We start from the raw sequence: 18458 nt of genomic DNA, 5'->3' as shown, positions 1-18458 counted from the left end.
CACTTTCATGGGCAATGTCAGATTTTGCCATTTCCACAGATCCGCAAAAAATCACAATTTTGGTAGATCCCTATTCATAGGCCACCTGCCATACACATTTATGTCCTGATATGTTGTACTTAGATGTACAGCAGATAAGAACCAATATGTATAGTCTTCCATACAGATATTCAAACAGAGGAAAAACATTTGTTCAGAAGGCAGTTCCAAGGCATATAAAAATTCCAATAAAAATGCTTGCAGTTCCACTAATTTCTGTTTAATAAAATACTGTCTTTCAATACTGCATTCAGTCTTAAACATTTTATGGCTGAAGATGGGCGAATGTCAAGAAAATGGCCATGCACTTTAGGCAAGGACTTTTACCTTCTGTTTGGTCTTTCAGAGTTTGATAATCTGCCATATATTCTAAAGGGGGGGCAGCTTCCTACACCATAACATTGGCATTAACATTCCCACTTTCAGCTCAGTGACAGAAGTTTTTCATAGTATGAAAGATATGAGATAGCTGCAAACATGTGAGAGTAAGCAAGATCCTAGAGAAGTCCATGAACTAGCACATCTGACTCTGATTAAATATGGACCCGATTTTTCAGTATTTTAACAGCACAGACTGAAGGAAATAAAGAAAGAATTCTGGTAACTCCAGTTTTGATGTAATCTCTCTCAGTCAGTAACCTACTAATCAAACCCAGCCTCCTTGATAATGAAATATAAGAAAAGCATTTAAGCTATCTAACTAAACTATGTACTCTGTAGACGCATAGAATTTTATAAGATTTCGTGAGTTTACTGCTAAGCAGTTATTGCATATCTGTGCAATAATGGAAGTTTTATTTGTTTGTATCATTGTCTATTTGCATTGTAGTTTTTCCATTGCTAACTTCAATTAAATCATCCAGAGATATCAGGGGTATAAATTTAGATTAGTTCTTCTGAGCATTCAGTCTGATTAGTATCTCTCAGGAATGTCAGACAGCATTCTGACAACAGTGACTATGGTCCTTTTGCTTAAAGCAGTGGTTTTCAACCATTTTTCATCCTAAAAAATTTCAAACAGAGGTGCAGTCCTCTTTGAACTGTAAGTGTGGGTATTCACATATTTTTGATTGATCATAGCCATCTTTTGCAGATACTTTAGACATAGTCTGTGGACCCCCAGGGATCTGTGGACCACAAGTTGAAATTCACTGGCTTACAGCTTTCAAAATGTAGTCTGTAGAAAGTTTACTTTTGATTAGAACTGGCCTTAGTAAGACTTTCATAACTGTTTGGGCCAGAATTCCCAGAGCATAGGCAAAAATAGAAAAAAGCATGATGCCTTGGGAGAGACTGATTTTTCTAATCTAATAAATGCGATCCCTCCATTGGACTACAGCAACCATTATTACTTTTAATCACTTTTTTTTATACAACTATTTTCTCATGTTACACAAAAAAACGGTCCCCACCTCCCATCTCCCCCCCAGTTGGGGTGCATGTTTTAAGCAAGAAAACCACTTTCTTCACTGGAAAAGTAGCACTTCTGGAGAAACTGTGCATGCAGTGCAGCTGCCAAGATAGATGTCACTTGTGTCTGCTTAGTGCACTGATGGGGCTTGTGTTGACCCTCTCACACTGTAGTTATTGGCTGAGCACTGTAACTTGTGCCCAAAGCAGCAAGTGAGCTTGATGGGATTTGTGATATAGAACATACATAAAGAACTACTAGAGGGAAGAACTAGGAGTGCCTGTAGATGTGCGGAGAGGCTGCTCCAACACACTGTAATTACAGCGTGTCAGAGCAGACTTGACTAATCAAGTCTGCTGGAACATGCTAATTAGCACGTTCCAGCAGCCTTCACATCTCATGTATCAGCATCCCCATGCTTCAAATTGGCGGCAGGGGCACTTTAACTAAACCTCATTCAACAGAGCTCTCAGAACCGCTCTAATTAAAGCCCCCCTCGTCCCCAGAGCACATGTAAAAACACCCTCACAGTTTTGTTACTGCCCTTGCAAGGGTCTGAGACCTAACATGGTGTGATGTAGAGTAAGTACATCTATAATTCTATAATTCCATTTTTGTTCTCAGGGCTTCTTCATGGGAAAATAAAGTGCCTAGGAATCACGGCATTGCAGGAGACCAGTAAGTTCCTGGTGCCATGCTTCCTAGATACACTGGCTGCTTGCAGACATTAAAAAAAAACCCCACACAAAAAAAAATGTGCTTTACTGGAAGCAGTAGCGGGTTACTTTGACCCAGCTCTGCAGTGTCTGTATAGATCAGGTGCTTCAGTGCTTTTTGGCTCTTATAGCTAAAGCCAATTCAATCAGTTACTAGATAAAAGCACTAAAAAAGCCCCACTAAAGCACCAATCATGGGTGACTGGTGCCTCCTAATACTGGGGGGGGGGGGCACCAGCGGCCAATTGCTGACTGGGGAGGGTCTCCCAGTGTCCGATCACTGCCACTGGCAGAAGTGCTGCCTGCAAACCCAGAAGTGCCGCCTGCACTTCCCCGGGTGGGGGGGCACAGTCAATCTCAGGGGGCGCACGTGCATTGCCAGTGATTACAATAAAGTCAGAACAAAATCAAACTTTCAGAGGCAAACCAACTGTACCTCCATTACAAACCAGTGTAAAGAAAACACAGAATGGGATATGGCTTCCAATATTCTTCTCAAAGATTACAGTCTCTTGAACAGGATGTCAGGCCCCATTGTATGGATCTGCCTATGACTGTGGATAGCAATGGGGTTGTGTATACATCCTAACCTTCATACTGACCCTACAAAAGAGATATTTCTAAAACAAATCCAGTAATAATTTGCATAACAATCACATTTTCCATCTCAACATCTCAAGGAATATTATAGGCATTAAGCATAATGCCATATTTTTTCTTTTTACAGATGAGGAAAACTCCATTACAACAACTCTGAGAAGCCCAAGATTACACAGCTAATTGGTAGAGGAACTCAGAAGAAAATCCCACATCAAGATACCACACCTATACTTTAACAATGCTACCATATTCTCTAGACTCCTCTGTATCTTTTTGAATGATTGCTTAGAAAACCGCACAAATTCTTTCATAATCCCTGCTGTATTCGTTTTATTTTTTTAGTTGCTGTCACTGAAGCATTGTCTGTTTGGGGATTGCTTTCACAAACAATGACTGGCGAGATATAGATACTCATGTTACACAGCTGATAGATACACTGTGGCTTCAGGTTTTCCAATGATCTCACGTAACCTTTCTTTGTGTAAGTGTTCATCTATTCTTTGTAGAACTTCTGTCAAAATCTGAGATGCTTTGTAAAGACTCACATGATGCAAACACTGCAATATTGTACAATTCTGGGTCTTAATCAAAAAGCAATGGCATGCAAGAAATTCATCTTCAGTCACAAATCCTTAAAACACATGGACAAGTAAACAGTTTTGATCAATTTGAGAGTGACAAATCTGCTATACATGTGGGCATAACTGTGGAGAGAGAAAACACTGGTCAGGATTCCAGGTCAGGGATACTGCAAAATTATGCAGATACAATTGTGGCCTCTCTAGCATATATAATCTGGCTCTGTAACAAAATTAACCTTCTTTAGCTTGACATCTGATTCTGAAGTCACTTGTGAAGTAAATAAGTTTGTTCCAATCAATAAAATGTTTTTAAAAATAATAATTAAGATCTACATTTCAATTAAGTTGATTCCTCTTATGCCTCTTGAGGAATAATGTGCATTAGTTATTATGACTTAGAACCTCTGCACGATATACTTGCACCAAAAAAAATCTCACTTACACACCTCTTTCTCCTAGACATTCATACTCCTCTTTTCTTCCTCCAATTTTCACTTGCTACTTTCATGCTTAACCTTCAAAGGATTACATCAAGCTGATCAGAAAGCATCGAAAGCTTCCACATATCTACATGTGTTTACTCTTACATAACAATAATTTAAATGTTTAGGTATGTATTTGAAAATACCCTTTTCAATATAAAAATACATATACATTTTTGGCAAGTTAATTTTACTACTGTGGAAGGATCAGCAGTTACCAATTTTACTGCTGTCCCGTAACCACTGTTCCTCACAAATTGTGTTCTGCTTTTTTATTTTTTCTGAGGCAAAATAAATCCTCAAGAAACACCAAGAAAAAAACAGTCTTTATTATATTAGGAGGTGCTTTGATTTAAATGAACAATCAACAGGTTGGTACATACCATAGAGAAACTGAGAAAAAGATTTTAGATATTATAAAGCAAACCACTTTTCTGTTGACTGACATGCACAATATTTGTTTGAACAGAAAGTAAATATATTAACTGGAAAATAAGTACTGGTAACTTTTTCTTCTAAATCCTAATGCAGACCTGTGGAACCTGTTTTGCAACATTTTGGCAACAATGGAAACTTAAGCATTTATCCTCACTTCGAGGATTTTATTTAATATTTTCTAAACACAGAGGACAGTATGAATAATCTCTCACTAAATGGTTACATTCCATTTAAAAAATAATCATGGAACAAGATAGAAATAAAAGCCAGTAATATGATATATTAATCATACACAAAATAGCAGGCAAGCTACCTGTCATTAGGTCAAAGTTATTGGTATCATATTAGAAAAGTGATCAATAAGTTCATTAAGATTTGTTTGACAGGCAATTTCATAAGATGTTTCCAAGCAGTGTGTGTTAATTTTGTGTACTGTTTAATCTTATTGCCAAAATGAAAAAACATCTAGTTTATTTATTGTGCCTTACTGGGAAAAGAAAAAAAAAGTTTGATGAGAAGTTTAAAGTGCTTTGAAGGCCTCAGGGGCATTTATTTAATCATAGATTATCAAATTAAATGAAAAAAGGAGTATATTGCTGGCTACTAATTGTTCAAACCTATTTAATAAATACACTGCTGATCAGGGAACAGTCTGAATCATCGTCTTCTAAACAAAGTGCCCCAGAAAGACAGGAAAAGGAAAGGAAAGATTGCTGTTAATATTTCAAACATATTTGAATATATCACAGATAAAAGTTCCTAGAGAGGCCCAAAGTTTGTAACAATGGGACTTTAAACTCAAGCCTCCTTGAAGTTGCCAAGTCACTAAAAATTTGGTCTTGGATGAAGTCACTTGTCACTTGAATATTTTTCTGAATCAATTGCAAATGTTAAAAATAATAATTAAGTTCTAATTTTCAATAGAGTTTTCCTGAGTTTACACAAGCTAGTAGAACAGAATTTGCCACAAACTACAGGCCTATTCAGATAAATTGGGATAACACAGCCCAAATGATCTGAATAGGTTAAAAAACCATCACTGATGCAACAATTAAAAACTGCATGATATTTCTTTTATAGTCTCATTTCACAACCAAAGTCAGAAACCTCACAAACTGATTTAACTTTATACACCAAATAGCAGATACACAGCTTCAGAAGATACTTCCTTCTCCAAAACCTTCTGGTTTAAGACGAGAATAAGGGAAACTAACTGTTTTATTAAAAATAGAAGCAATTGAGTGTCACATTAAAATTCCTAATAAGCTGTGATAACATTAAAAAAACCAGCACTTTTCTGAAGCAATAGCAATATCAGCATCGGCAAAGAGAGCAGCAGTAGAACTAGAAGACTCCCAAATGTACCTTCTAGTACTTGCCATAAACTTAGTGTATGAACACCATGGTGATGGTTACCATGGTTTTTATTTTCCAAAAGCATACTTGTACCTGACTTTGTATTGTATATGGGGTGTGTACTAATCACCAAACATTTTAGTTTATTGACATTTTCTCAGAGGCAAGAGCGGAGATGAAAAGAATTGTAAACCCTTTACCTACAGGTCCACCTTTTTTCAACAAAGTAACCATATTACCACTGTGGCCTGGCAAAAATGTACACACAGTCCTGTGCACTTACAGGATGTCCTATCCCTTGTAATTAAAAAATCAACTTTAGAAGTTTTTCTAAAATACATGTTTAGAAATTTTCTAAAACCCACCCATTGATGGACACTGTGTTCCATTTCTACATTCAGAATAGTCAACAAAAAGTTAAGAATTAAACACAATGAATATTAATTAATTCTGTATAAAGAAGATGAACAAGTATGAAAACTGAGTAACCATTCACCACTAGCACAAGGGAATCCTTGCAAGGCTGGCCTGAGGGCTCTTTGGCAAGGAGCTCAAGCAACAGCTGCAGGGTTGTATCTAGACAACCATTGTATGCAGACAGCTTCATTTACTGGAAGAACGGGTAATACTTAACACTCAGAGAAAGAAATGTTAACCCTGTCTTGCATACAATTATAGAAAGAAGCCTATATTTTGCTCAAACGGACTTTGGAAAAAAGCTTTTTGTGTTATGTTTCTACAGCATATGTGAACCCATCACATGAATTTTTGGGACCAAGAAAAAATGACTGAAAATACTAGATTGTGCCATTGACATGCTTTATCAAATATATTAACTTTTATAGTGTGTTGTCTTGATCTTTGGCCTGCTGTATAACAATGCATGATATGGTATACAAACATTAACACTACTTCTAAAGTAACTAAGCAGATCAGTGAAGAACTCAAAAAACCCCATGGCTAAATGGTGCCAAATTTTAAGCATAGATATCAGAAGTCAAAACAGGTTAAGTGAAACGATGCATTTTTGTGTTGGCCACCATCTTTTATGATGAACCTTTTACATTGAACTGGGGGTCCCTGGATAGAGATAGTTCTTGCTGATCAGGACTTTACTGATGCTCTCTATATTTTGAATATATTGATAAATGAAATGCTGCAAAAGTCTAATAGCCTAGTTATAAATGCTAAACAGTTAGGCATTATTGTCATAGGCTTAGAAGGGACAGGGACTTTAACGGCCACCTACTCCAACCCCTTCATGAATGCCAGATGTGCTATTGCTATACTTTCCCAGACAAACCCAAATGGCAGATATTGTACAGATTCCCTGACCAGTTTATTGCACTGTCCAAGTGTTCTGACAACATGGAAGATTTTTAGATATTTAATCTAAATATATACTTTGCTCCATGTTAAACCTCTTGCTTTATACCCTGCCTGCAAGGCAAGGGAGGACTTTTTTTCCCTTTTTTTATGGCAGCTTTTCAAATATTTGAAAAGTGTTATCATGCCCTTTCTACCCACTTAATTATTTTTTGCCAAACTAAACAAGGTTCTTTCAATCTTTCCTCATATGGATTGAATTTCACCCCTTTTATTTTCCTTGTTTCTGGATCTTCTCCAGTTTCTCCACATCTTTCTTAAATTCTGGAGGCCAGCACTGCATACAGCACTCCAGCTGAGGCTCACAAAGCGCCAAGTTGAACAGTATGATTGTCTCCTGTATCTTATGCACTATACTCTTGTTAAAGCAGCCCAAACTTGCATTAGCTTTTTTTGGTGACAGCATCATACTACTGCCTTATGTTGAGTCTATGATCTACCAAAACCTGAAGATCTCCCTGAGAAATGCTAATGCCTAAGGCTTATAATTAACGAGTTTTAAAAAAATACCAAAAACACAAGATACTATAATAAAAATCAATATGATTTCAGATGATTCCATCGTTCTAGAACAGCAGCTCTCAACCAAGGTGCCACAGCAACCTGGGGTGCCACAACAAGTGGGCAAAAAGTGCCCCATGGGGTTGTTGCACATGCATGTACTCCTCTTACCTTAGGGCTCTGAAACCCTGAAGGAGGCAGGAGAGCCTATTTGTGTTGTAGCCCTCCCTGGTCTGGTCCCCCCAAAAAGAGAGGCAGATGAGGCAGTTTCAGCTCCCCTGCACACCTCTGTTTTTGGGAGATGTCATGCAGGTTTGGATCAGGAAAGGCTGAAGCACAGAGCAGCTCGCCTGCCTGCTTTAGGATTATCAGAGAGCATGTGGACTGCAGCCCTTCCTGTTCTGGCTGTGCAGCAGGCATGCGGGCATTTTTACCTGGCTGTGGGCAGCAGCACTGGTAGCACCCTGCCTAAGATTCACTTGAGTAAGTTGAGGCAGTTAATTTCAGTCTGGAGGAACCATGCAGTATAAAGGAAGATGCATAGAGAAATCAATCACAAGATATTGAAAGAACTCCGTATTAACTCTTCAAACAGATCCAATTCGGCTCACGTTTTAACAGGCAGAAGTAGTAACACAGTATCCCAGATTCACTATGGATAATTTTTTTTTTAAAACCTGGTCAAAACCACTGTAGCATTTTCAGAAAATGAAAATACTATGACTTATTTCTGCTTTTAACAGTGATGCTGCTCTGTTTCAAGTGACTAAAAATCAGCAGCCTAGTCAGAGTCTTGAAGTGATGCAAGGCAGGAGAGAGAATAGTACCAGTGTAAGGCTGAGTGATTCAGATATATTTTAGTCAACCAGGTCCAACTCCCCCTTTCAATGAGGTGTGGTTTTCATGGCCCCTCTACGCTACTTCTGAAGTACTTTCCATATGAAATACATGGAGCATGTATCAATAGTTCTGTGGTTCTCAACCTGCTGCCACAGTCAAAGAAGTTGTGAAGGAGTCCCCTAATTCAAAAAAGATTGAGACCCACTGCTCTAGAAGGAATACCTTTGAGTATTATCGATTCGTTTTCTTTCTATATACATGAAGCAATTGTTGATCCTCTGGATCATGGTGTACATGTAAGAGATCTAGTCTGGTGCCTGGTGAATCCCCTTGTGGCTGAAAAGCCCAATTCAACGGTGACACAGCTTGTTACAAATTTCACAGATCCATATGTTGTCTGAACTGGAGTCCCAAATTTACAACATGCTGCTTTCTTCTTTCTTACTTTGCTTCCATCCTTTGGATCAAAGCATCTTCATATTGTGCAGCACCCAGTGCCAGATGTTCTCTCCAGACTGGACAGGATTCTGCATGCTCCTCAGCTTTCTACCTGGATTACAAATGACTTTGTGTCATTTTTGCATGTCATGGTACCATCATAAAGGGTGACCGTACTTTCTTGAATCTTGCTGTACAAAATATTTGTGGGGGTATGGTCTTCTTCCATTCTCCTGGCATGGCTGAGCCATTGCAACTTCTTCTTGACAGTAGTGTCCAAGTGTGTTAGTTCTGCATGCATCTGTGTTTGGCATTTTGTCTTCCCACTTCATTTCCAGGATCTTACACAGGCATTTCATGTTCAACCTTTGATGTGCCTAGCATATGTAGTTCACATTTCTGAACCATAAAGCAGGGCCCTACCAAAAAATGCCCATATGAAGTCACATCTTGATTTGTCATCCTTGTATAGGACAACCTGATCTGGCTGTGGAGGCTGTGCCTTGTTGAAGGATTTGTTGCTTCACAGTATTGATACATAAAATAGTATTAGATAGGAAGAAAATATATGTCTTCAGTGTGATATGAATTCATGGATAGTCATCCAGTGTGAGCAGTAAAGCCTCCATTTTTATATAGTCTTCTGGTCAATAGCCTGGCTCATGAAAAACTCTATGCAGATTTGGAAAAAGGCCCCACAGAAAGTCATTAGTATGGTTACAGACATTTCAAAAACAGACATTCAAAAACAGAAAAACTCAAAGAGAAAAACTATACCAGACTGTCTTCAGTTTCAATTAAGACTTCTTACTAAAGAATTGAAAATATAATGAGGAATTTTAAGAGACAGAAACAAGAACAGGAAAGCTTTTAAACAGCACTTCACTAATTCTCCAAAGACCTACCCGCACTAGCACATTTTAGACCATTAACTTCCTCATAGACTGGTCATTTAGTACTATTATAGTTTTTTTCATGCATATGATTGATTTTAGCAAGCACATCTAATGGCCTTTTTCCCTTACTTTGCTGTGTTATCTAGGAGAATGGACTATTGCAGAAAATAATTCCACATAAGCAGGGATTTTCCTTATTTTTTTCCTAATTTATCTTCCTGCAAAATTGCACTATTAGTTGAAAAAAAAAGAGAGATAACAATAGCCCACAGCAACCAAACATTTCAATTCTCAATCAATTAGTAGTTTGACTATGTTGTAATAAAATTAGTTTAGTTAATCACTAGTTTCTCAAAACTGTCATGCAGAAAATCATTTACTCACATTCAAGATGCACTTTTTCCACAAAAATCAGCCTCCCAAAATTGAGGTCTGTGTTTTACATGGGAAAGCTACTTGCTTCACTGGAAAAGGAGCACCCCTGGAAATACCGTGCATACTTTGCAGGTGCCAAGATGGCTGCTGCTTGTGCCTGCTCAGCCAACTGAAGGGGCTGAGTCTTGTGTTAACCATCTCACAGCTATAGCTATCGGCAGAGCACTGTAACTTGTGCCTGAAGAAGCAACCGAAGCCTTCATAGTATCTTAATTAGCCTTGTGATGTGGAAACAACACTTTACAGCACAGATGGGCAATTATTTTGGCTGGAAGGCCACTTAATGAGTTCTAGTGTCCTCAAGGGCCACATTTCTCCCCTCCCCAAGTTGTAGAATACCCTGATCCTCTCTCCCCTCACCCCTCTCCTTCCCTGCAGCTGTAGCATACCCCAATCCTCTCTCTCATCCCCTCCCTCCAGCTTCTCCGCCTCCTTCTGCACCTCCCCCTTTCCTGCCTGGGGCTGCAGCATGCTCCGATCCCCATTTCCAACCTGGGACCTGCCAACCCCATCTGCAACTTATGCCACCATTCACCTGACACAGCAGAAGCAGCCCGGAGTGGGCACCAGCATCAGCTGTGGACATGCCTGGCAGATTCTGGGTGGGGATCAGGGCAACCAGTTGGGTCCATAGCTGATATCACCACATTAGCACTGGGTGGAAGCAGTCCCACCCACCTGGCACCACATAGTGGCTGCAGCTGTAGTCACTGGCCACCTGTGGGCTGGATCCATGAGTTTGTGGCCACCCGCCCACGAACCAGACAATCAGCTGCAGGCCATAATTTTCCCACCCCCCAATTTACAAGAACTTATGTAAAGAACTACTTGCGATAAAGAAGTAAGCCTTACGCTGACCTTTGTAAGGGTCTGGGGCCTAAATTTGTGTGACAAAGTCCTTTAGAAAGTTTGGCATTACAGGAGACAGTCTGCCATGCCAGTAAGCTTCTAATGCCACACTTCTTGGATGCTCTGGGCACATCTACACATGCAGGCATGTGCGCTTGCAGCAACTCAAATAGGAGCAGCACACATTTGAGCTGGGGATTTTTGTCTGGGCTGTGCAAAACAGCACCTTTCTGCTTTGACTTCCATTTTGATGGAACAGTGTTTCATTTTGAGTTTCATTTTGTTTTGAAAGCACTGTTCCATTTTGTTCTGTCAAAACCGTTTCACTGTTTCAATGCTGTTTTGACCTTTCATCCATAGGCTATAATGAGGAATCATGAAAATGCCTAAAAAGTTGTCATTTCTTGCCTGATTCAGATGAAACTTGCAGGGATTGTAGCCCCTTCTGAGGACATAGAGTCTACCAAATTTCAAGGAGATAGGCACAAAGATCTCTGGGAAACTGCACCTCAAGGAGTTGAGAAGCAAAACTTCTGTCACTTGCTGGCAGCAGCAGCCTCCTGTGATTCAACAGGCAGATCGGGGGCCCACCCGCACTCCCAGGGGAGATGCGGGGGCTGTGCCAGACTCCTCCAAGGGGTGCAGGCCCCCAATCTGACTACTGGATCACAGGAGGCTGGTTCTGCCACCTGGGGCCAGCGGCGGCACCAATCTTCCTGGCGCTGGATGCAGGCTGTGCCCAGTGCTGGTCCCAGGTGGCAGCAGCAGCCTCCTGTCATCCAGCAGGCTGATTAGGGGACTGCACCCTTGGGAGGAGTTCAGCACAGCCCTGCAGCCCTCCGATTTGGCTGACGGATGATCGGAGGTTGCTAATGCTGGCTGGGACCGGTGCTAGGCGCAGCCTGTGCTGAGCACCGGGAAGATTGGTGCTGCCGCTGGCCCCAGCCAGCATTGACAATATGCTGTCATCCGGCATGCAGATCCAAACATCCACACCCCTGGGAGGGCTGGGGACTGTGCCAGAATCCTCCTGGAGGGGTGCAGCACCCAGATCTGTGCTGGATGACAGGAGGCTACTGTTGTCGGCTGGGACTGGTGCTGAAGCCAAGTAAGCCCGGCTTCGAAATGTTTCGAGTGCCCTTGTTTTATTTCAAAGCTGTTTTATTTCATTTTGATTTTACTGTGTCGAACTCGAAATGCATTGAAACAGCTTTGAAACAAAACACCTGGTGAAATTTTGCACTGCCCTACTACTTGCTTCTAGGGTCCAGCCAATTGGTATGGGGGGGGGACACTATGCAGCCCTGAGAGTTCCCTGAACCCTCTACCTGCTGCAGCAGTCTGGCAGTGGGGGCTGCTGCCTGGCTGTGGCCTACTGCCATCTGCAACAGCATGTGGGCCCAAGATGGTGTGCCTGCCAGACCTGGATGGGGACTGCATGGCTGCAGCAGAGGCACTGGGCCAGCTGCCAGTGGGCTGTGGCTGCAGAGCTGGCCTTTGTGCAGCACTACTGCCATGTGTGCTCCTGCCAGACCACCTGGGCAGCTATCTCTTGGAAGATGTTCTCAGTGGGGTGGCCTGCTTTGAATGGTCAAAGCATGTCCTTCTGGCCCAAAGTGGCCAGGAGGTCAGCTACCTCCAGCTGGGTCCCGGGTTTTGCAAGAGGAGGTTGGAAAGGGGTTTGGAGAGATGTGGGTGGGTATGTGCGTAGGTGTGGAAGGATGTAGGGGGTACTGCTTAGAACGGGTGGTTCCCTGCCCCCCCCCCCCCCCCCCCCCCGAGAACGTACCTCTGCCTGGGTCCTGCTACTTGCCTCACTAGCAGGAATTCTGGTGTTCCCTATTTAAAAGCTGCAAAATCTGATAAAATCCCAAATTCACTCTTCAAAATACCCCAAAATCTATGTTCTTCCACAGTTAAAACAAAACTTCTACAGAGAGAAGGGAGAGTGAGAGAGCAAGAGAGCACAGGCGAGTGTGTGATCAGTTGAGCAATATTTTATTGACATATTTACAATTCTAAAGCAATTTGGAAGCCTACTTGTGTCTCTATCAGCATAAGGAAGTAAATTATAAACATCTAAATGCTTTGATGTTTTCTTTTGGTTTTCTTATCATAGAACAATTAGAGCTCCCCCTGACCCCTTCACAAACTAGGATGTGGGGACAGCTGCCCCTGCAGCCACAGCTCCTGCTAGCAGGTCTCATCTTGTCTGGCAGTTGGGCATGATGGGTGTGTAATGGGGGGTATGCAGGAGTTGGGTGGGAAGGGGTGTGAGGGGGATGTGGGTGGGTGTGGGTGGATGTGTGGGGACTGGTCAGGAGGGGTGGGTTCCCTGTCTACCTCACAGGGTGCAGCCCCCCTCACAGCACAGACTGCCCTGCAGGACCCCAGCCCCCCCTGGCAGCAGCAGCAGCCACCATTGGGCGCTCAGGATGTACTGGGGCCAGAGTCCCCAGCGGCATGGCCCTGGCTGCCCCAGACCTGGCACCACCTGTGCCTCTCATCGTGGCACGGGACTGTGGGACTTCAGGCAGCCCTGGATCACTCAGGCAGTCACCTGGGGCCCTGCACCAGTCACAGGGACCAGGTGTTGTGCTGGGCCGGGTCCTGCCTCTGGACCTGTGGTGTGTGCAAAGAGAAAGCATGTGGTGGGACTCAGCTCGGTGCAGCTCACTAGTGCACATTTGCACAAGACTGGGATGCATGGCTCCTGTCCAAAGGCATGCTAGCTGCATGGCCTGAGCCAGGTGCATTTTCCATGAGGCTCAGTTGGCGATGCACCATGGCCCATTGTAGGCACAGCATCGCAGTTGTGCATTGCTACCTGAGCTTAATGGAAAATGTGCTTGACCCAACCAGGCCCAGGCTGTGTAGCTAGCTCACCTTTGCACCTGAACTGCACATCCTGGAGCCGCATCTCCCAGTCCTGTGCAAAGGTGTGCTAGTGGGCTGGGCTGGGTCGGGTCCCACCACATGCTTTGTGGAAGGGCTCGAGCAGAGGCCACACCTGCTCCCCCATCAGCCCCTCAAAGTGCTGGCAGCAGCAGCCAGCACAGCTGGCAATGGCATGGCTCTGTGTGACCCAGGCTTTGTACATGCTGGCCTGGCCCACTAGCATATGGCTTTGGGCAGGACCAGGAAAGGTTGTAGTCCTCCACAAACCCATCCACAGACCACACATCCCCCTACTGCTCCTCACAGCCACCCACACCCATAAATGCTTCTCAGCCCTATGTCCCTACTTACCCACGACAGCACCTAGGTCCCAATCCTTGCCGTGCTTCTGCTTGCCCCTGCATGCTAAGGGTTCATGCCCCATATGCTGGGGCAGCATGAGCACCATCATAGAGACACTCTGGCTACAAACCAGAGCATGTCTCTGGAGGACTGGCTCGGGGCACAGTTGGGGACCATGCCCCGCTTTTTTACCCTGAGTTTTATTTCTATACCTGGATATCCAGTTAATCAAATTTTGAGCGTGGGCTGCAAATGTGCAGTGCGGGGAACATTTTTTGTTTTCAGCATGCCTCTTGCATGTCAAATTGTTTTGAGACATGGGAGCTTGTCTTACGCTATATCACACAGTTGAACATGACTGGAAAAATCTTTTTTTCTACTTTCTGCCATCCAAAAACAAGGTGAGCACATTCTGTGAGAGAAAATACAGTATTATGAACTAAAAATATGGACAGCATTCAAAATTGTAGATTAGAAGTAAACAAATAAATATTTGAGCAAGACATAACTACACAGGTCCAATTTTGGATTTCTGAACCATTTGAAAAGACAAACACATACAAAGAGTAAACGGACTGAAAACCTTCCTTGGCTGTCATGAGTCACTTTCAAATTAGCTTCTTAAGATCTTTAACACAATAGCTGGAATGTGGAAAAAAACCTCTCTTTTCAATTTTTGTTCCTTATATCCAATTCTCTTATGGATTTCAAAAACAGAACAGACAACTTTAAAAGTTGCAAATTTCTTCTAAGGGCATTAAATGTGATTGCTCCTCTACCAGCATAATTTATTTTGTCCACAATTTTAAATTATTGAAGTGACTTGAAATAATTAATAGTAATATGATGGCATTTCCAGTCTCTCTTGAAGGTTTATAAACAGATTATGAATTAGGATGCAGCATGCTCTGCATAATCCTCCACACTGACATCAGTGGACAACCACATGCTAGTTAAGTCATACTGATTAGCAAAGCTGTAAGCAATTTAAGAATTATGAAACTATTTTCAAGACCTCATGCAGTAGGTTTTTTGTATGCAAGTGCTGCTGCCAATTTATTTGTAACAAAAAATTCTATATATGCTTATTTACTTACATATATGTATATGTATGCAAGGAAGTTTACTTTTTCACAATTCTACTCAAAGTTTTCCTGTGCTTTATGGGGTAATTGATGTATTCCATATGAGTTCCTCATGAACTGTGAAATCTTCATCTGCTGCAATGCATGGTTACCAGTAATTATTCTACTGGAAACTATTTTTTATTTTTAGGAAATCCATAGATACCTATTAAAGCAACAGGAACATCTTAATTACAAGAATAATTAGGCCCATAAATCATGTCTTAACTCACTAAAGATTACTTCTCAAACAAGGGAGGCATGGCAATATTTCTGTGATACAAAGGGTTTACATGATTTTAGTAAGGGCCTCAATATCATTTGATTATGGAAAAGCACTACTGTCTTCATTTAATAAATTGATTTTTAAGTATGTCAGTATGTCAATGAGCAATTTGTGGAGTTCTCTATAATAAAGACATCTATTCTGGTTGTTTGCAAACCTGTGAGTAGGATTTATAAAACATTTTAAAATAATGAACAGTAGGATCAAAAAGGGTCTCTGAAGTTGTAGTATCCTCCCCTAGAAGAATTAATTCACATAGATTACCTCCTGCCCCCAGGTTTTTCTATGGCATTTCATTTGCAAGAGCACAAGTTCTAAGATAAAACTATTCTGACAAGGAAGTTATAAGTTTAATGAGACAAAACACCCCTGTCCCAGACCTGTTTGCATACTTGTGTAGGCCAGGGGTGGGCAAAATATGACCCACCAAGCCATTTTATCCAGCCCATGGGGCCCCTAAAAAATTTAGAAAATTAATATTTATCTGGCCCAGCAGCCTATCAAAGTTGACAAATCCAGGACAGTAGGACCCACCGGGAGCCTCAGCAGGACAGGGCAGCCCAGTCCAGTCCTGCCAACTCCCAGCCGTTTCACTCCCTTCCTGCCCCCACCCCAGCACCACCTGGCTCCCAACTGCATTGCTCTGTGTGTGTGTGTGTTCATAGGTTAAGTCCCACATGCATACCCCACCGCACACATGTACCCACTCACATTGCCACAGATGCAGACCCCCCCACATTCCATTTCACACCATAGGTACCAAGCCCCCACACAAACCCTATACCCACCCACACCACACATATCCACACACACACAGAGTCTCTCACCGCACATACCACAGGTGCCTACAAACCTATACCCCCCCAGTATACAAGAGTAAGACTTCATTTTTTAAGCTATTGTGCAATCACCTCTGTGTACACTACACAAAAGCATGTAAAACCAGACAGAAATATTTTTCTGAAACCAAATTAATGAATGTTGTAGATGTTTGCTTTTTAGAATATAATTTGGTATTTTTCTGGTTCCAAGATGGCAAAACCTCTTGCTGAAAGGAGTACTTTCGAGAGCAAGGGGAGGGATTTTTGGTGGCAAAGGTCAGGGGTTATGGGGTAGGACTTCCGGCCACAAGATGGGGACTGGGGGTGGGGGGGAGCTGGGCATATGTTAAGAGGATGGGCTACCACTGCAGCCATCAACAGCTTGCCAAAACCCAGTAAGCAGCTCTCTGCCCAAATAACTGCCTGCCCCGGTTTAGGGATCTGTATATAGAAGACATACTTACAATATAGCTGTGCAGTCGACAAGAAGAATGTTTACTTTCTTGGAATATTTTGTGGCAAGAATTTGAACTATTATTATTATTGCAGAAATATCTTCCTTTTAATGGGTCTTTCAGGCTAAATTCTTGTTATATTTTGGCTGAATTAAAAGAAAGTATTAAAAAACTGAAATAGGACTAGAAATAGAAAAAAACCCAATATTGACATTTTGCCATTGCCCCATTGGAAGCTACTGTAATATTTAAACTAAGGGTTTTGCAGTTTTCCCACTACAGACCTACAGACACAAGTATGACAATACCCATGTAATATGCACAAAAAATGTGATAAATTTGTCAGTCTTTTGATGATATTCACCTATCAGGGCCTGTCAGACCACTGCTTAGCTCAGCTGTCATCTGGTAGTCACTGCCCTCAGGGTTTTCCCTTTCCTGTCTTGGTTTCCTTTGCTGAAGAGGGTTTCATTTAAGCTTTCATCTAAATTATTAGAAGCCCTCTCTTGGTATAAGGAAGGGTCCTACAGCAAATGCCATATTTATTAACCTTGCCTTTCCTCCACCCCCAGGCATAAGCTTCACTACAATCTTTCGGGAGAAAACCCCTGCCCAAGTTTCATTTTCCCTCCAGCAACTTCCCCTTCTTCCCACCCTCTTCACTGAGGCTGCCAGGCATGGGCAGCTGCGGGGGGAGTTCCCCACCAGCCAGTCACTGAGTGCACCAGCAGCATGACAGCAGTGGCAGAAATGCCAGCAGTTCTGCATGGGGCATGGTGGCAGTGGAAGTGCCAGCACTTCTGCTGCCGACACTCTGCCAGCAGAGCCAATTTCAGGAGGGGCATGAACGCTCTCCATGCCCCAATACCAGCTAGAGTGCTTGTTCCGGACGGGGGGCACACATTCTCCCTATGCTCTCCCTAAGCATCACCTATGCTGCCAGGGAATGCATTTCCCACCTGGCCACATGCCCCCAGTCTTAAATCTTAAATATTCTGCTTCCTTTCCCCCACTCCATATACACCTTACTTGTCAGCACTGCCCAACTTAACCTTCAAATGAGTCAACCCCCCTGCTCCCCTCCCCCAGTTTAATGGGAGCTTCAAAGATAGGTTATGTGAAATGTGAGCATCCACAAGCCAGGGAAGCTACACCAGACACGCATTGTCCTTTCCTGGAGTCCCCCACCCCACCAGTTCTGCTGCCTCTCTCCTCACACCCCTCCCTGCTGTTTCCTGTTCCAGTCTAACCCGTTCCTCCCTCCTATTGCCCACACTCTCATTCCCAGCAGCTGCCTCTGCCTGGCAGTCACTTGGTAAAGAAGGGGAGAATTCCCTGGCTGAAGGTAGTACAGCATCACCATCGTTAGAACCTATGAGAAATGTGAGTTACCCCTGTCAGAACAGCCTTTGACCAACAAAGCTGAGTGTAGAAAATTAGCAACCATCTTGAGGACAGCCTACAGCTCCAATCCTATTTCATAGATTTCATAGACATTAGGGCTGGAAGGGACCTCGGGAGATCATCGAGTCCAGCCCCCTGCCCAAAGGGCAGCAAGTCAGCT

This window comes from Crocodylus porosus, unplaced genomic scaffold, assembly GCF_001723895.1.
Source record: "Crocodylus porosus isolate Cpor-Errol unplaced genomic scaffold, CroPor_comp1, whole genome shotgun sequence".
Taxonomy (NCBI): Eukaryota; Metazoa; Chordata; order Crocodylia; family Crocodylidae; genus Crocodylus; species Crocodylus porosus.
This window is presented reverse-complemented; position numbering follows the sequence as displayed.